Raw genomic sequence first — 20,950 nt, 5'->3', positions numbered from 1 at the left:
TGAACTGAAATGGTTCATTCTTTTCCCACTGCACTGCAAATGTAAGGGGAAAAATAAAGTACATCTTTCAGCTGAAGTTTCAATCTAGTTTGCTTTTCTTTTTCTTTTGCAAGTTTGCAGGTTACTGTGCAGTCATGCTTTAAATTACTATATTGCTAGTAGGCTTCAGGCTCCTATTTAGTGTATATTTTGGACTGTTGTATTTAGAAGGTAGAACACAATTATAATATCTCAGTTAAGTCTTCATTACCAACCCTTTTAACCTTTCTTGAAACCTTGGTTATATGCTGCGTTTTCGTATTGCTGGCATTAGAAGCAATTCCTGATTTATTATTATGTGTCAGTTTAATTAACATGCTGTTTCACTCCTTCTTCCAGATTGTTAATGAAGATGTTAAATAAACAGGACCAAACAGTGATCCCTGCAGAGCTCCACCAGACACCTCCCACCAACTTGATACAATGCCATTTTTCATTACCCTTTATTTGCACTCAGCCAGCCATTTTTAAATCCAAGTGACAGTTCTCCATGTCCAAGCCAATTTGAATTAATTTTGCAAGTAAAGATTTTGTAAGACACTACATCAAGTGTTTTACTCAGACCAGATATATTACACATGCTTTCATCCACTAATTTTCTAAAGCTATCAGAAAAAGCAATCAAGCTTTGTAGATTACTGGAGCACCCAGCCAGCTTTTTGCTGGTCTGTTCACTTCCAAAACTAATCCTGGCATTATTAAAGAATTGCCACTCCTTTAGCTGATGACTGATTCAAAATAATTTCTCTTTCTAATCCCTTACCTTCCCAAAACAACATACAACCCTGATTATTCCTTCTGTATTTTAGGTTATGGCCATATGGCATCTGGGTTTATGTTTTGATTGACAGATGGGTCTTTTTCTTGAAAAGGATCTGTGATTTCAGTAGCATAGCTTATGTTCATTTTATGTATTTCCAGCTGTTAGCTTGTATCAGCAGTTATTCCTTACTCCCAGTATGAAAACAAGTAGGGCCTATGACACCTCTTTAATTATATCAGCAAAGGCACATCAGACTGGCAGTAGGGGCTAAACATACAGTATAGCAGGACTAATTCTAGTCAAATCAATTTTTTTTCTTCTTGTAGCCTGAGGAACATGCCAATCTAAATAAACTTTCTCTCTCTATTCAATATATTCCTTTCCTCCAAGCTCACTGGTTTTATAAATTGTTGTACTTAACACTTCTAGTTGGAGTTTGGCTGTTTCTCTTTTGGCATGTCCATTCCTTATTCTATTTGGCCTCATGTGTTTACTACCCCTACTCTTCTTACCAGCCTCTTGTGGCAGTGAAGGACTGTGTTTCTTTTCCAGATGAGGTCTGGGGCACTGAAAATCTTGGTAGTTAATTTCACATTACACATAGACTCTTTAGTAAAACTGGGAAGGTTTTGGGTACACTGAATATTTTTTTCCTAAAACCTAGCCAGTGTACTGGCTAATAAGTGGCTTTTTTTCACATACCCCTACTAAAATACTTTCTTAATCTTGCTAGCATCATTCAAATACAGGTCCTGGTTGATCTCCTTACCTGGAGTTCAGTTCTACTTCTAGTTAGTTTGTGGTGTCTTCATTCAAATGGATCCAGAAAGTGTACTGCAATGTTTCTCAAAATTTTTCATTCTGTAAGTCAGCTTCTTCAGGATAGAACTTTCAAACTGAAAAGTCACACTAAAAAAACCTGCTGATTTTTGTGGTAACTTTCAAGAGTTTAGGTTCCTGGGATCCTACATTAGCTGCATTTTAAAATAATTTTTCTTTTTTTATTGACCTAATTTTGTTTATCAAATTAGTAGTATTTTGAATTTATGTCTTTTATCTCATAAAGGAATGATTCCATCAGAATGCCCAGTGCTTATGCTTAACTTATTTGCATGTATGCACGTGTGCGTGGAGGCAGAAAATACACCGATTTTCTTCTCAATGACAAAGATCATAGTTCCCCAGAAGTCTTATTCTAGCTAGATTAATGCACAGAATGCAGTATAGTTCATTTAATGAAGATATAATGTGTAGATGGGTGAACAAGTGTATCATTGTCAGTTTTGATTTCCCAATTGAAAGAATATAAAATAATACAATAATTTAAAGTATCTTTTAAACTAAATCTGTGATTAAGACCTAAGTAGTATTGTATAATCCTGTTTTCAGCTGGAAACCAAGGAAGCAGGCCTCATTTTTCTCTGCTCAGTCTTTTAAAAATATCCTTCCTTACATGCTTACATGCATGTTGTGAAAAGCTAGGCACACATTTTGGGCTCTTCCCTTGATATTTAGATGAGGTTGCACTTGTGGGAAGATGCTGTTTCACAGAAATGCTTCTGTGGTAAAGCTTTAATGGCTGTGCAGTGAGACTGTCAGAAAGAGAACAGAGCTTTGTTTTAATCAGTGTCTGTAATCCTAAAAAACAAAGAAATTGCTGATTGACTCGGTATGATAAGAAATGGCTGCTGTCTACAGCACATTGCCTGGAGTTAAAAGTCGCTTCTGGCCACTGATTGACCTTCTGGAGTCAAATGATCAAGAGCTTATTCCCATATTTCCCCCTTCAAGATCAGACTAAGGGCATAGATCTTCAAATTGCCACAGGAAAGTCAAGACTTTCCTTTTGATATCCATCACTTGGAGGGCAAAATCAGGATCATCGAGGCCTCACTGACCCCACCTCCATGCACCTCCTGTCCCCAACTTCTGCTCCATGGTTAAACACAATTCCCCGCGTCACGACCTGGGAGAAGCCCTCCTGCCCTCAGTGAAGAAGCTGCCCCCTCAGGTGAGGGACGGCTTCTTTCTGCAGGCAGCTCCCTTGGCCGCGGCAGCCCTGGGGGCTGAGGCAGCGGTGGCCCCGCTCCCTGCCATGGGCAGCTGGAAGCTTCTGGAAGGCAGGGCTCTGCTGGTGGAAAAGGGGCCCAGCCTCAGGAGCAGTGGGCAGGAGGAGGTTCGCCGGACAGCTGAGGGAACCTGCCTGGCAGTTTCGGTGGCACAGCAGCCGCTGAAGGCTGCTGGGTGAGAGCAAGGCTGGAGGCCCTGGTGCAGGTGGAGGAGCAGAGGTCAGTGTCTCCTCAGCCCTTTTACATTAATTTCAGCCAGTATATTTTTGCTTTATTCACTGGGCTGCCCTGTTCGAGTGTCTCTGCTGATAAAACGCACCCTGTGAGACTCGGACCCCTCTGAGGCGGTGGTGGGTGCTGGGGGCAGCGGGGGCTGGTGCCATGCGCCTGGTCAGCAGGGCACACTTGTGTGGAGCCCGCCTAAACTGCACCCTGATCTGGCGCTGACCCTTTACAGGTGTATTAAAATTTTAAGCTACAGCCTCTTTGTATGTAAGCTTCCCTGTTTGCAAGCCAGAGAAGATAACTTCCTCTCAAACTTAGGATGCCAGTGTGCCTTAAATACTCTGTGAAGTGAGGGCCGTGTCTGAGCACCAGCGATCGCCGGGGGCTGTTGGCAAGAGGAGCAGCTGTGTGTGCTGTGTGTGAACTGTCGTCTGTTCAGGCTGAGTGTTGGCACAAAGAGGAGGTCAGGTTACTCAACTCCAAGCCTTAACTTCAGGCCACCACTGGCTGAAATAGATTTTAAAAATGTTGGTTATAGTGCTGGGTTAAGCTTTTTTATTTATTTATTTATTTTTTTAAACACCTTCCTCAATTTTATTTTTTTATTACATTTTTGGTCAAAGGCTGAGGTATAACAGGTCTCCTGTAGCAAATTATTTCATCTTCCAAAGTCCTGTGAAAAGTGCTACACTTGAGAGTCTTGATGGGTGCAAATATTTTCAGCAGCTATACCTCTCTAGCACTTTGGGTAATAAATTAAGAATTTGAGAAATGACTCTGAGCACACCAGGATTGTCTTACAGGAGCAGTGGATGGAGTCTAGAGTCTGTCATGGGCAATGTGTCTATGCCTCACCCTGCTACCTGAGGCAACAGCCATAGAGATACACATGCATATGTGTTTACCTGTATCTCCTTTGTACATCAGTGTCTCTAAGTCACCTATCTCAAAGTTCTGTCACATTATACAGTACAGTAGAATTTAAATTGCCCATTTACACTCACTCTTAGCAGTGTTTTCTCTAGTTTAATATTATGTTGTCATTTGTCTTCGATGACTGCCTTTTAGTTTCTGTACTGCTTTGCAGAGCTTTTCCTTAATGCAGTGCTAGTGACAGAGATACAGAACAGGCAAGTCAAAGGTGGAAGATTAAAAAAGCATCGATGTTGGTGCTGCAGCAGAAGGCAGAGAAGTCATGAACAGTGGCTATTTTGAACAATCAGATTTTTATAGTATATTGTTCAAAATCAAGTTCTGCCTTTTAGAAGGGACAGGTATGGGTTTACTGTGGGATAGCAGGGCTAATTTTCCTGCTGTGCATTCATGTGTTCTGGCTCTTCTGTCCAGTGGGCTAAGATACGTACGTTTTTCACTTAAAACTTGTATGCACTTGCTATCTGCTGTAGAAATAGCTACATACTTAAAGCAGACACGGGAGAATCTTTTCAGATCACAGAGCATTTTGCTTGGAAGAGTAGTTTCTGTGTATCCCTTTCTTTCATTAAGGTGGTCATTTGGAACCAGGTTAATTTTCTACCTCTGAAACACTTTATAGTGATTTGAAGTCTTTTGTCCAAAGTTCTTGGAGTAACACTGCTAGACTTATTGAAATATGTCATGCCTATTACTGAAGTAAAATGAAGCCTGTTATAAGCCTAGATTGTACCCACCTTATCAGAGATGGTCTACAATTTTCTTCTTGTCATAGAGGCTGTTGTGTTTGAGTTTTCCTTGTCTTTTAGAAATGCTGAGTTATTAAGCTTCAGCCTCCCCTCTGATTTCCAAAAGCAAAAAACAATATTCATGGTGGCAAGACTTTTCTACAGTACTAAAATACATTTCTGCTACATTAGCTTTTCTGTATTTTTCATACTTCATTTTTATTTCTAACAAAACTGATTGCTTATCCAAAATCATACAGTAACTTTTATACAACAGACTATTTCCAATGTCTTTATGAAAGACAAGCTCTGTCATTATGTTCCCAAAGGGATATACTTAGTAAACCTGAAGTCTGGGGAGTAAAATTGAAGATTACTGTTTCTTGTCATATATCTCTGTTTTGTGGCTTTTAGTACAGTGGAATGTTTTTGTGAGGGGGAAAAAAAACTGGAAGTGAAATGAAGTAACTATCAATGTCCTAGCAGAGCATGATGGAGCTTGATATAATTAAAAAACTTGTGATATCTCCAGCAATTGTAATTCCAATTATTTGCTAGCTAAAGGCAACTTTTACTGCTCCAAGTTAGGAAATCATGTAAATAGCCTAATTAATATAATTTGCCTTATGCTCTGCTAAGAAAACAAAACCAAATATGTCATTTAAAAATAATTAAATAACATGGTATAAACTAAATATTATAAATATTCAGTCCATTTGTCGAGCAAACATTACATATAACAAATCATTCTCAGCATTTCTAAGTAATTCAGCATGATTTAATGAAATTATGATGGCATGTTTCAGCTTTACAACTGCATGACAATAAAAAGAAAGCATTCCTTTCTGAGGATTAGAGCTAGTTCTGTTACAAAGTAGTGTCTAACAACATGTACAGCAGGGGGTCAGAAGACATAAAGAAGGTTTCATCATCTTGTATCTGCAAGCCTTTAATATCAAGAGACTGCCACAAAACTTAAAATAAGTCTTTGAAATATTCCATGCTGTGGTGGTAGAAAGGTACAATAAATAATACTTTGCTTTTTCCTCATGTGGAATGAAGAGATAAAGCTATTTATAAAGCTGTAAAGACTTACAAATCGTTCTAACAGGTTGTCATATGTTAATGTCAGTGAGAATTTAATCACCCAAGGTAAAAATCTATATATTTCTTTTCTCCAATCCTATCTTGTTTTCATAACTCTCTCCATTGACAGATTCTCTCATGATGATAAATTAAAGCAATGCCCAAGACCATAGAATGTAAAAATAGAAAAAAATACAAGGGCTGAAGCAGTAGATTGTTTTCAAACTGTGTGGCAATTTTGGTTTTTTTTCATTTACTCCCCTAATGAGGAGTCATTGTGCTCAGAACTGGACACCTGTTAACAAGACCATAAAGAGGTAACAAAGAGATGGACCTTGTGGATTCAGACTTATAGAACAAATTATTAGACTTTCTGTGGAAAAAAAAGTACCCAACAAACTCATTTTTTCAAGAGTTGTTGATTCAGGAGTAAAGAAACCTTGCTTAGGAGCAAAACAATTTTATTCATCAATTTATTAATAAAATTGTCATGACAGCTGTTTACCAAAAAAACTGATCAGAGTCCATTTTAATTTACCAGCTGGGATTGAAATAGCCTGAATTTTTTGGCTCTTGGCCACTTTCATTCCTGTTAAAATGATAACACTTCCATGGGCTTTCCAGATGATCCCATACTGAATTAGACTGCATGTGCTTGAACCAAAGAGTTTTAGAGAAAAATAGAGATATGCAAACTTCTTAGATTAGTCATGTAATTTTATAATTTTCTGTACATCTTCCAGTAAATCCAGTATTCATCAGGTTTATGTCAGAGGAAGTTAGACATACAGCATTATTTGGTGGCCTCCATCCTGCTCTGAAATGTGATGAAGTCTTATGCCATGCTTGCCATGCTTTGTTTTGTTACAATAGCTATTAGAAAAATAGTCTTCTCCTCTCCTTCAAAATACTTTCAAGCTACACATTGATTGAGCTGATGGTTTTAGTTGTCTTCGCCATAGCATTAACAGCCGTGCACAAAATTAAAATGTAAAATTGGACTCCCTTTATTTCCCTTGATTCTGTAAAGTTTTTCTTTGAATCAACGCTAGCATTGTCACACCAATTACTGTTGCCAAAATCTCATGTCCTGATTCATGGAACAGAGTGATGCATCCTTAGATCTGTCTGTCAGCCAGGGTGCAGAGCTCTGTGTTCTGCCTCACAAGTCCAGTGATGTGGGAAGCAGAAGGCGTAAAGTTTCCTTTCTATTCCTAGATGTGGCCCACTGCACTTGAAGGGGAGGGAGAGAATAAAAATTACTTTACAGATAAACTAAACACATATGATCCAGAAGCCTTTTTTTTGTGCTTAGTACATTCATCTCTCTCTGGGTTTTGAGTACATGATCTCCATTTCTCTCTCAAAATTTCACAATGTAGGGGTTATTTTCAAGCGTAGATTTTTAAATGAAGTATTTTACCTATTAGAAATGCAGAACTTGCTTTATATTGCTTGACTCCCTGATGAAAGGTTAGTTGCCTAATCGCATGGGTTTGCTGGCTATGGAACAGTGCAGTGCTAAGGCTGTAATAGGAAATCAAATAGTTCATTTCACAGCCATCAAATACATGCTGAGCTGCCTGACTGGTTTATGCTGCTTTATCTTTTAGGACGTAAAACCTGTTCTTACTTTATGAAAACAGTACTTTGTGTTAGATAATAATTTCATTTACATATAAAGGTTACACTTAATAAAAATATATGAACCAAAATTGCAACAAAGATACAACATCATAAACCACCTTTTTTAGAGCGTGCTGGCTTTATTCTCTTGAAAGGCTTCGTTGCTTTTAAGACAGGAGATATTGCTTCAGAACTAAAGATTTAAAGCTTTTTTCTTCTGCTTCTAGTAAAAGTAATAAAGCTTTTTATTCTATAAAGACTGTAAATATATTTAGCAATAATTTCAAGAGCTGGAAGAGTCTAGATGTCTATAGTGGAAATATAAGGGTCATTTACCTAGACTTGGCCTAGAAATTTCTATAGCTTTTTTCTTTCCAGCACTGAACAGTTATTGTGTGTTATCTTGTAAACATGGGAAGACAATTTCTCCAGGAAATTACTCTTTGCAACTAGAAATAAGATACTGCTGTAACAAGTTTGTTGTAAATGTTTTCTGTTGCCATAATTTGTTAGGATAGTTTACTGCAAATAGGCATTATACCTACAGTCTGGAGCCCGGCACTGAAACCTATGGTAGCTACTCCAAGGCTCCACAGCAGTATAGTCTGATGATAAAGGACTTTAACCACCTAGAAGAACATGCCCCAAGAAGCTTGCTGTCTTTAAAAACACAACAACATTGTTTAGGAAATTCATGACAAGAATAATACAAAACAAGGTTAATGATGTGACTTCAAGAGTTGACTTCAGGAAGAGTCTTGAAGGACACTGTGAATAGGCCAGATATCTTCCCATAGCTTTCTAGGCTCTACTTTGTGAGTTGAATGACCCTTATTATAATTTTTGTTATTCTAAATGTATTAAATACTTAGGGTTTGGAGAGGAGCAGATTTAGGATGTGGATAAAGTGAATAATCTGTAGAAACAGAGAAAGCTGAGAAACAAACTTGTATCTATTTTCATTCCTTCTAACAGCTCACTGCCTTTCTCAGTAAATCTCTCAGTATTGTCAGTGTTTCATTTCTAAATCAATATTAAACTATTTCCATTGTCTCAGTTTTATACTGTACTTCTTTTGACCTAGGATTACAAGCATACTTTCAACTCCTAAATCTTATTATCCTCTGAGGAGCATGTGATACTGAGAGACAAAGGTGTTCTGAAAGCAGTAGAGGAGTGTATCTTTTAATGTAATTTTAAAAATAATTATAATTCTTCCATCTTTGTATGATACAAAGTATAACTGATTATTGCAACAAAATGCAAGCACAGACACTCAGGTTTTTTTCATTTTTATTTTTTTTTATCTTTTGTCTTGGCATTTAGAATGTGGATATTTCTTGTGATGTCCCAGACAGTGCAAAAGCTGCTGTTCCTGGTGAGCTTTCCAACTTCAGAAACTTCAAAGAAATGACTGCTGTGCACAGAGTTGCTGCTCAGCTCTTGTACAAGGGATCCAGTGGTGTGTGGTGTACCTACTGCATCTGAATTTCTGCAGAGAGCCAGCTCAAGGTCAGTGAGATTGACGCATCAATATTAGTCTACTAATGGAAACCAAAACTGGTTGGATGAGTAGTTATCTCTGTCAGTGCTGTACCTTGGAAGTGTCATATGAGGACTGTGAGTCTGACTTTATGAAAGGGAAACATGCTGACTGGAGCATACGTTTGGGTGACTCTTGGGTCACTTACTCTACCTATATGATATACTGGTGACCTAATGCAAAACGTTTATATATTCTACACTATCCTCCAAGTTTGGTGACCCTCTGTTAGAGGTTTCTGTCCTTCTCAGCTGACATTTTCTGCCTTTTGAACTCTTAAATTGAAGAGTCTATACTGAAGCAGAGAAGCATTGATGAGCAGAACAAATATTTCACTCAATAAATTTTAAATTTTGTCTTGTAATACTTCACAGTTCAAGATAGCTTGAAGAAACAATATTTTTTAGGTCTCCAAAAGTTTTGGGGCAATACTGAAACATCCAGTTTTTGACAGCATCTTGCCAGATACTTGAATCTGAAATATCAGAAAAATGTCTGTGGGTTTTTAGAGAATATGTGGTGATAGTAAAATGAAATGAACAGTGTGTTGTTAAAATGTGGACCTACGCAAACATGCACGAGTAATGGAAAGTAGCAAATCAAGAAAAGTGTGTTGTACTGATAAGAGATTAGGTTAAGGCCATAAAGTTTCCTAATAAGGCTGAGAGACAGCAAGTTACTGATGTTCAATATCCTTACTCATTTTAGTTGGGCTTATTGATGAACACAATTTCAGAAGAGGTGTAGACACTGGAAAAAAAAAACTTCTCAGAGCTGGAACTTCATCTGTATAAAGATCATGACTGAAATTTTTGTTTCATTAGGGTTGTTTTGGGTTGTTGTTTTTTTTGTTTGGTTTTTGTTTTGTTTTGTTTTTTTTGTTTTGGTTTTTTTGAGTATAAGAATTTCTCAGGGTTAGGAGGACTTTAAAATATGCATATAGAGCAACATATGTGAGATTGCTATGCTGGTCTTTAAGATAGTTTAATTTGGAAGTTTGATGAAGGTATCTCAGGTTGATTGTACAAATGGTAAGTGCTTCTGGAATTTCTGCTGAAAATATTCTCATGTTGGATAAGAAATTTATTTTCTTTCTTAGTAGTTAGAATACTAGTACTTAGGATGGGCATCTTACAAAGATCAGTCAGACTGATTAAAAGTGCTGTTTGAAGTTCAGCTTCTGTTACTTGAGGAGAAAATCAACTTTGAGCTACTACATAGCTTATAACAGGAGTTCCTACTGAATGGATGCTGGGTTAGTTCCTAAGGCTGAAAGCCCTTAAAGGAGGGGGAGACTTCTTTCTGATGGATGAAAAAAAACACCAAAGAGAAAAAAGAATTTCTAAAAGATGCATAACTGACATTTCTGAACAATTTTGAAGTGGTTTAGAAATTGTTATTTAAAAATATTTTAGCAACTTCCAGGTAGTATATAGTATCAGTGCTAAATTTTTTTGGGGAGCCAGTAGCAAACTGTGTATCTGAGATAACTTTTGTGAGCTTGTGTATTCCTGTGAAATGAAATAAAATTATCTGGGCAGATGACAAAGTTACTTTATTTACCTCTGAAAGTAACTGTTCCAGAGCTACTAGAACTGCAGGTGATCTATTACACAAACGATCAAATATAAAAAATACGTTATCAGTTGGTATCTTAAATCTGTCATATGATTTACTGGAAATGATTGTAGGAAACAGACTTGACAAAACCAACCAAAATCAGACTTTCTGATATCCTTTCAGATCAGCAACTGAATGTAAGTTTTGTAAAATGCAATCACGTGTTCAGCTGGTAGGAAATGACAGTGATATTACTACGATTAGATCTGGTTTATAAAGATTTTATGCTTCTGAGTCTAAAATCCAACAGTAAATCTAAGGTCCACCTGGCTTGTCTTCAACTACTACAGTGCATTATATACTAACATGATTTAGTTCTCAACTTTGGATACCAAGAAGCATAAATATATTTCCCCTAGCAAAAACAGGCCTCTAATACACCTTTACTGAATATCGGTAGTCTCTGAATTCTTCAAGTCAAAGACAGCAAAACAACAAGAGGAACTAAAAAAGTATTTGGAAAGGATGATTTTTTATAAGCAGAAACAGCTTTGCAGTATGTTTTAGTAGTGCAGAAGTAGAAGAGCTTAGGTTAAGTCTGTTGCAGGGCACGAACGGGTAACAGTCTGATCCTGTGCAACTGCAGCCCAACTCACCAGAGAGAACCCGTGGACTGTGAAACAAATTAAGCAGGTTAAAAAAAAGAAGCCAGCACAAAAAAGTCCCAACTGACCTTCTGAAAAGTTCTGTATGATGGGGCTTTATAAGTAAATTTCCCTACTTAGATGCAGACTAAGTATTAAAAAATGCATGACTTTGTGCTTCCTGTAATACTTTTAATTCTTACTTCATAAAACTAAGTTGAAGATAAAATGTGTAGCAGTTGAAGAGAAATTTTAAATAAAATCTTTCATTCTGGTGTGTTTATAGATGCAGCAGATCTCAGATCTTACAGAAGTTAATGATCTGTCTGAAATTATAGAGATTTTAGAAGCTGTAAGTAAATATTAACTGTTTCACTGCAAGTATATGCTATTACAGAAATTAAAGATTAGAATACTGCTGGGTTCCCAGTTCAGAACTAGTGGTTCATGTATTACTAACACATGTTTTTATTGGTGATGTTGATATTCACAACAGAGCTCCTTACTCTGTTCAGAATGCCTGTCTGGGCTGTGCTTCCATGATTATTCAGAGAGTTTGCCTTTTAATGTGGAGACAGTAGCTACAATTTTGGGTTGCACTGGGAACTTCAGAACAGTCCGATAACTGTGGAGGAAATGTTTCAATGCTTCATCTTCATGTTTGTACTGAAACAAAGTGAAAGTTTACCCTCTCTCCAGGTAATTATTTTTTAGTGCAGGAAACAGTTTAGGATGATATAAGATCTCCTGAACAGAATAGAGAATATAATGAGAGATGGAATGCATAACAGACAAGTGAAGGAAATGGGGAGAGTTTAAGAGAAATTATTTTATATCAAATAGTTATTATAACAGTTAGTCATTAAAATGGAAGTAATAAAATCATATTTATAGCTGAATAAGGAGTCTCAGTGTGATTAAGATATGGAAGTAGCTAATTGGACTGCTGAAATATTAGGAAATTGAAGTGATGGAAAGTATACAAATGAAAACAAAAGTGCATAAAAATTAATGAGGAAGCTGAAATAGGAAATGGAATAAAGGAAAATAAAACAAGTAACGTATAATGAATAAACATATAGCTGTTAGACATGGAGATATTAAGGCCAATGGAAAAGTGAATTCATTGCTTTCAAGTTGCTATTTTTGTAGAACCTTTGGAGAAATACAAAGCTTTTGGTTTTATATCCATACAGAATGATGATTTCTCCTTTACACCATCTAACATTCTACAAGGTATGCTTGCTGGCAGTGGAGTTGCCAGTGAAGGTTTTATCAAAGAAGCCTTTCCACAGGATTGTCATGTGCCAGGCACTGCTCCACTGCTGCCACTGAAGGGAAGCAGCCCTTCTCTGCCCTCAGCCACTTGTTTCCAGTTCTGTGTCTCCCTGTTGAGGTAGCACAAATGTGGTGGTGCTGAAGAACCAGTATGGACTGTCTTAACTAAATCAGCCTCTGCTTCTAAGGGGGGAGGAGGAGGGAAGACCATGGCTACTTTTTGCTGAGCTACCTTTGAACTTGGTTTGTTCCCTAATGGGAATTGGAGGAGGAGGGGGAATTTTCCCATAAATACTTTTGCTGGCACAAGGAGGGTGTCAGCACAGTTGCTAGAAGAGGCAGCTAAACTGGAGAAGGTGAGACAGCTTTTCTCATGGGCAATATGAAGAAGCTTTGGGAAGTGGCCTAAATTTCCATTTCTATTTCCATTTTACCTCTTTTGATTGCAAGCTAGAGAGTACTCTGTACTTTAAAACTGATTCTTTACACTCTCTGTGCTAGTCCGATGCACTTTGTTGCTGAGCCATAATGTATAACCAGGGCAACTGCCTGCCTCTTGTGGGACTAGTTCAGATTCAAATATACCTGGACCATTCCCTTGCCCACTAGAGTGTGATACTGCTGCAAGAGGGACTATTTGGAGCTGATTAAATACTGAGCCTGTATGCCTGTTGCCTCATAATACCTAATACAGCCATGACCAGATACTGTGATTAGTTCTTGGGATCCTGAAAAATAAACAAGTAATTCTGGGTATGAAGAAGTGTAATTTAGGTTATGTGAACCACTGGTTGATAACAAAGGTATTCTTCATCCCAATACCTACCTGTACATTAAACTAGATGCACTCATTGATAGATTATCCTAGGCCCTCTGTATAAACCATGTGCTTTAACCACAGGTTAGCTTTTATGGCAGAATTTCTTCTCATTCCAGATTCATGTTTCCAGGTAATCCCTTCTGCTAGGATGGGGTTTGTGTCCTTCTATGTACCTGTGAACATAATGTATGCAAACTCCAGTGTCTCTCACTGCCTTCAAACCAACTTGGAAGCATGTCTTACCTCATTAACAGGATAATGGTTGGTAGTTAACATAAAAGAGTTTGCTGAAGTTCAAGTACCAAAGCTGTTACTGTTCTAACCTGGTTTTTAATTGAATGTTATATTCTTGAAGCTCACAAAGTAATCAAATATGGATTACAGGCTCTTATTTCTGTTTGTGCACATTTACTCATGTTGGTCATTTGTTCTTTTGAAGAACAAATCTCATACGGACATTTTGTGTTGTCTATTTTAAATATTCCAAATAGGAGGCAATAGTGTTTGTTTTGTAGTGGATAGCCAGATATAAAACATGAGATTAGTATCATAAAGATTAGTATATTTGTATTAGAGTCAGCCAAAAGATATATATATTTTTTTTTAATGGGCTAAAAATAGAAGACTGCCTAATGCTTTCTGTGTTTTCTCCACTACTTCTTTTCTTCAGTAGCAAGATAAGGAAAACTGTTTTCAGCCTATAGTATCTTTAAAGGTTTGTGAATGAGATTCTTATATGTCCTTTGGCTTGTACTCCAGTTCTTCAAAATTCTCTTAATAAATGTTTAATGTATTTTCCAAGATTGTAGATTTGGGGAAAAAATGAATATAAAAAGCATTAATTATGAGATTTACTTTGTACTTGCATCTGTAGCTTTGTAATGATAAAGTCAATAGAGTAATTTGTGCAAATGAACATCAGCATACACAAAGGTGATGCCTGCAGTTAACTATGAGATGAACTCTCCTGCCAACCATTTTACATAGTAGCTGATGTTTCATTATATCCCTGATTTATACCAACAGGGTAAGATAATATATTTACAGTTAACTAACTCTGTAAAGAATTTTGTCCTCTGAGATATCTTTACCTGAAATATAAGCAGAAATGAAAGCCAAATCAACCTATTTGGATTAAATCCATTCTTTTATTGTGAACAAATAACTTCATGTGTATCCATTTGAACTTAATTCTGTTGTATACTGGATTATCATATTCTCTTCAGTATGTGTGGCTAGAAAGGATAAACAACAGAAACTACATTCTAACTGTATATTATGCTGTACAGACACAATTTCAGTCATTTCCACTCCTTGAAGTTAGAGTAAGAAAGCAAGGAATATATGTTTAGATGTTTAGAGTGAGTCTTCACTTTTAAATTACGTTTTTTCCCCATTGAGAACTATAGTTTTTATCATGACCAGTAGGATGTTGTCCATGAGACAAAGGCATAATACTTTTCAAAAAGGTAGATTACTCTTCTCTGATTTGTAATTTGGGTTTACAGAGTAAAGAATGCTGGTTTCTAGCAGGTGTTACTGCAGTGTCTGCAAATTGTCCAGTGCAAGAGCAACTTGTGTGTGGTCTGGTGACAGTGTGAAAACCATAATAAAATCTGTGCACCTTCGCCATCTGGTTATTCTGTTATATTTCAGGTAATCATGATGCTGTGCATTTTCTTCTGAGTGGGAAGTAATATAAAAAGGTAGAAACTAAACACAAGACTAAGGGAAGGAGTGAAATAAACCACTGAACTAGATGTCTGTTGACTTCCTTGATTTCTAATTGTATGGTACTACACTGGAAGGGATAGCAAGAGGTCATTTAATGCAATTTTCTTTGCTAAAACAAGATTAATGGATCCGTGTAATTTCAGAGAGATTCTTGTCCATTTTTCTATTAGATAAACTATGCACCTAGCCCAAGCAGGCCTTTCCATTACCCTGGCTGTTAGAATGTTCTTTTTCCCCCTAAAATCCATCTTTGAGCATCCTTACTACACGTTTAAACCTATTGCTTATTCATTGTGGACACGAAGAACAGATAATTCCATTCCTCTTTTCAACAGCCTTTTATTTTCCTGATGCTCATCTTTTTGTCTTTGTCTTTAGGCATGCTACTGCAGTTCAATTATTCTTTTGGCATAGGTAGTATTGATTATTCCTAAGTATTCTCATCCCCAGCACTTGTGCCATTTAAGCTATATTCTGTTTAAGAGATAATCTCTACCTCAATAAATTCATCACATGGAACTTAAAGGAAAAACAAATCTTTTTTTCATACAACTTGTAAATAAATTATGGAAGACTTTGCACTGGGCATAGTGGAACCCAAAATATAACTGGATTCAAATGAGTATTATACACTGCCCTGATAGCAGATAGGTTGACTGGGAGCAGCTGAAAATAATTTTCCAAATGGAACCTCTAGCATAGGAATTCTGAAAACTAGGGATTGTACCTGGGAGGGAAGAATAAGGATTGGATGTTTCTTAACTTCCCTGTTTCTTATATTCTTTTTTCTAAGCACCTGCTAAGGGATATTTCAGCTATGATCCTCTTTCCTTTTATTGTTTTGTCTCTAATAAGCTTAGTACACAGTGGTTTGCATATGCATTTTATAAATTTGTTGGCTTATTATTTCTGATAAATCCCATAAAAGGATTATAGGCCACTTATCTCCTACAGATTAAATGTGAGCTAAAACAGCAAAGGTTAAGAGGTTTGCCATTTCCTTTTTGCTACTTTTGCAAATGGCTGCCTGAGTGTCTCTAGAACCATTTATCCTTCATCTTGTTCATTAGGTGTTGACCTATACCTCATGACATGAGCTTCACTCTTTTTTAAGACAGAGGAAGAACACTGCATAATTGTGGAGGTAGTATCATTCTTTATTCTGTCCTCCATTCTTTATTCTATAATTCTAATTAGTTTTTGAACTGTCCTGATATCTTGTTTTCATTTAAGTTTTAAGGCAAGTGTTCCAATTTTTAATTACTCAAGGAAAAAATACTTCACAACACTTGTTTATAAGTAGGTTCATTTTGGTTTTATTGATTTCCCTTCTCTCCTTCCCTTTTTTTTTTTATTTTATTAAGAAATTTGGCTGAGATTGGTCTTTGGAGGAATGTGAATTGATTCTGTACAAGCTAGATATTATTTGTGGGTTGGAGAAAGAGTCAATTCATTTAATACAGGGGTAATGTCTATCCCTTTTCAGCTTCTATTTTCTGTCTAATTTTGTAATTTCTTAGTACTGCTTATCTTCACCTGGCTTTCAATGCTGTGGCATGACCATGGAATATTATTTTTCTTTTATCGGCTTTGGAAGAAGATGGTGTATTTTGATCTCTAATCTTGTCCTTCCCAGAGTGGGTTACTGCAGTCATTTTCTTTGTGGGCTGCAAATGGAAATGAATGAAAAACTTCAGCTGGAGCAGATTGCCAGATACATGATAATATTTTATAAGGAGACTTTATATAGATTATGTATTAATTGCTGGTTTATTAAAATGAAACAAAGAGTGGTTTGTGACACATTCCTAAGCCTCTACCTGCAGGAAATAAGAGAGCCTTCGTTAGGATCTGAATGCCTTGGAGTGCTTTCATTACACTGAGGAGCTTTAATTACCCTGACCAGCCTCAGCTGGGGCATCCCCGCCCCTAGCCCAGCTGTGGGCAATTTTGGGTCCCACCCTGTCTTAAGTGGCTTTCTGGCTTGCCTGGGCCTTTGTCTGATCATTGTGAACTTGCCAGAGGATTTGGGCTCTTGGTTGACTCTGCTGCTATTTCTGCTCTGCTTTCCACTAGTGAAGGTTCTGTGTGCCAGGGTTCTGGCTGGCAGTTGCCAGTTATGGTCCTGCATTTGGTTCCCCAGCCTTTGGAAGGCAGCTGGCCTTTCTGTGTCCTTGCAACTGTGGCCTTTGAGCATTAACAAGGTAGGGTGGGCTATGCTTTTGGTACAGTTACTAATGTCTTGTGTGCTTTTGGAGGCCTCTGGTTCTGTTTTGTAGGTTTTTTTCTGCGGTTCTCTGTCTCTTGGCTTTTGAGAGATGCTGCAACGTTTGTTTCCTTGTTTAAAAGTTCTCTAGAGCTGTTTTGAAAAGAAATTGATACTATTTGGTAATGCTGAGGTGTGTTTCATTATCTCTTACACCTGTGTCAAGGAGGTTTTAGTTGAAATGAATAAATTCAGAACTTAATTGCAAAGTGTAAAATAAAAGATAAATATAAAAATACGCCAGTGTCTATCATATATCCTAATGGCTTAGTGAAATTGCCAGATAAGGTAATTTACTGAGTCCATATGAATGCTACAGCTCTTTGTCTCAAAAAAATCTACTACCTTGTTAAGTATCTTCCTCAAGGGATAAGAGGACTGCTTTAAAGAAACAGATGAATTAATAGTTGTCTGAACAGAATCCTAAAATTGGAGTCTTGCCACATGAGGAAAAGATTCTGGAACAAAAAATCTATTCACTAAATAATAGCTAACAGTGTTTCAGTTGTTTGGAAAGTGTGGACTGAGCTCAGTTAAGTCAGTGAAATCAGGATTAATATTTTTCTGAGTTGTTGCAAGCTTTTACTTTTTTATTATATTCTAAAGCCTCAAAACTTTGCTGCTTCTACTGTTAGGCAAACTATGGAGAGTGTTGAGAAATTCTGTTAACAAGTTTTCTGATACCTTGTAGAGTCTTAGTTTATAGTTAAATAATTGAGGGAGGTTATGCTTTTCTCTGGGGTTGAAATAAAAGATAAGTGGTGGTCATACAGGACAGGGGAATGAGAGAAATGAATAAAAATTGTCAGCACAATTATCGAGGTTCAGTGGGAGTCCAGGGACTGCCTTAAAAGAGTTGTCTACCTTTGTTACTAGTTTGATTCCAATGCAAAACAAAGAAAAAATACATTTGTTTCCAAATTGCTGAGTTTAAATTGAAATTGTGGACTCTGTGGAGAAGCAGCAGATATCCAATCTTTACAGGTGTTGCTTTTCAAATCTAATCACAATCCCACCTGTTTCTTTGTTGGGGATTGCTGTTAGAGGGTATAGACTGCAAAAGTAAAGTTAAGGAATTGTGATAAACCTTTTTTTTTCCAGTTTAAAAACACATTAAGACTAGCAAAAGTACAGCCTATAGAGTTTATAAAAGCACCAAAGGATTCTTTAACATTTTTGTACCCTGACAAATCAAAAGGTAATTTTGAATCCTTCCTAGTACTGTATTTTTGCATGATTCGCAGAATATTGAGTCTTAGCAAATATTTTACTTATTCTTTTTTCAACAAAATAATATCAATAGACAAATACTAATGTCAGAAAGACAGAGGAATGAATCAGTATTTTTGTATGCTTGATGCTTTGATTAAACTATTGGATAACCTTTTAGATAAAAAACTCCAGAACCTGGAAGTTAATCAACCTGAGAGAAGAAATGGGTAATTTCAGACGCTATTGTAGCCAGCAGGAACTGCTGAACTGGGCAGAATTTATATATGTTAATACAAATTACTGTCAGCTTCAGTTCATTATTACATGCTGGATTAACAATTAAATTCTTACAGTTTTCTTTTCTTGTTACTCAATTGTGCTACTCCCTCACGGAGTAGCACTCATCTTGGAAGAGAGGCAGTGTGGACAGCTGAGGAGAATAATGTTTTAGCCATTTTAGATAAATCTACTTACAGCTGTGAGTTAGCTTTCATTTTGGCTTTGTATTGTGCTGCTGATCTACCACAGTTCCAAAAAATGACTGACTGCTGCTCCTCTGCTGATCAGTGGTGAGCTGGCTGGTGAATTTTATAATGCAGTTTACTTGTTAATAAAACCTGAAAATCTTCATTGCAGGATCGTAGAAGTGGCTGGCAAGCATTTAGCTCAAGTGGTGGAGTTTATAATAATTCTGTTCTTATATCAGATCATATTTTCTGCTTGCAGAGGCCTTGAGCTTCACTGAAGTTTATACAACCATTGATGACCAAGGTAAGATGAGCTTATAACAAATTTCTGTTTTGAGATATGTGGAGATAATGTTCTTAGAAAACAAAATCAAAATACCTGTGAACAGGTTTGAATCAGCTGTTGATTTTCTAATATGATTTGCTTTCTTAGAACATTTGTCATGCTTGAACAACTTTTTTTTTTTTTTTTAATTGTTTGTTCTCATTTTCCTCTGGAACAGAAAGAGTTTGATGTTTTTTTCATAATGTAGCTTGGGTCTCTGTCACAATACAGAAGAGTTACCATTTTGCTTTGGTGTATATTTATATGATCCCTTGTGGAGAGAATTCTGCATAGTAAATATAAAGCAGAAAAAGAACACAACTATAATAGAGGGATACATTTTAAAATGAGATGCATTCTTTGCCAGATACTTTACAATTAGTAAACATGTCTATGAGCCAGATATCATTCCTTGCTTCCCACTAAGTTTTGTAATTAACAGTGGAAATATATAGATCTTTGTGCTTATATAATTTATATGATAGTTTTCTCACTTTACTGCAAAGGAATTTATCAGAATTCCATACTTTTTCCTTGGCAGGACCTTTATTGCCTTATATAAAATTTTAAAATATCTTGAACATAGCAGCAGCTTTCCTCAGCTGTTTGTGTGCTCATCTCATTTACACTTGCCAACTGAAAGTAGCATTATTGGAGGGAAAAAAAAGGCCATTTCAGAATGGCAATGTGTGTGAAGTTGCATCTTCTGTTTTATTGAAGATAATAAAAATAATGTAAAAGAGAACGAAATTCTTGACAGTTGATCATATGCAGCGAAATGTTGCTTTCCAAAAAATCTTTCAATAGAAACCAAAGTTTCAAATTGCTTTGGAAAGCAAAATCTACCTTTCAAGTTTGCAAGAGCCAGCCACATGGTCATTATACTTACAGAACAAGCACGCAGGCAAACATAACATGTTTAAAAAGATGCAAGAAGAAATTTGAAAGGCATCCTCATACATCAGACAAATAGCTTCAGCTGAAGACTCCAGCAGAGAACAAATTAAGAATGTAGGTGGTAGTTTTCATCTATTCTAGTAGTGTGCGTTTAATATCTATAGATTGGCTTCATTGAAAAAACAGGTTGGCATAGTTCCTGTGGATCCCATCAGAAAGTAACTCTTTGGATGCTGTTACTAGACAGTATTTGATGGCAAAAAATGACTGAAAAAGTGTTCAGTGTATGTAAATATGGCATATATTCACAAAGCTGGTAGGTTTTGGCATCAGAAAGGAAAATTAATCTTCCACTGTAATTTATGGTAATTTTATCCTTTTTGCAAATGTGTGGAGTTTTTGGAACTCTTAAAAATTAATCAAGATTAAAATGCAAAACAGGGCATATTTCTCCATTATTTTTCTCACTAGTGAACTTGCTGGACTTTTCTCAGTAAGCAGTTTGTTACAAGATACTCTGTAGATCAAGTTTTCTGTTTGTAATCCTTGCATGTGAAAATTCTTCCTCTGGGAGGTGATAAAACTCCTCTGAGGGGTTTTGTTAGCTGAGACTAATTTATGGGAAGAATTTTGTCTCCTTTGACATTCATAGTTGCAGACTCTTTAAGTGAAGTTAAATTCTGGTGAAGTTTCTTTTACTCTTGAAAACATTCAAAGCTAGTATAAAACTATGCA

General features: G+C 36.6%; 1 long non-coding RNA gene across 1 annotated transcript in view; it reads left to right on the top strand.

Annotated features, from left to right (window-relative positions):
* Positions 1-8,797: 8,797 nt before the first annotated feature.
* The window catches only part of LOC127389483 (uncharacterized), a 95,956-nt gene continuing 83,803 nt past the window's right edge, over positions 8,798-20,950 (top strand). The window contains exons 1-2 of the long non-coding RNA XR_007890651.1: positions 8,798-8,981; positions 19,253-19,297. This is a non-coding gene — a long non-coding RNA (uncharacterized LOC127389483). The remainder of the gene's footprint in view (positions 8,982-19,252; positions 19,298-20,950) is intronic.

This window comes from Apus apus, chromosome 12, assembly GCF_020740795.1.
Source record: "Apus apus isolate bApuApu2 chromosome 12, bApuApu2.pri.cur, whole genome shotgun sequence".
Classification (NCBI taxonomy): domain Eukaryota; kingdom Metazoa; phylum Chordata; class Aves; order Apodiformes; family Apodidae; genus Apus; species Apus apus.
This window is presented reverse-complemented; position numbering and strand designations above follow the sequence as displayed.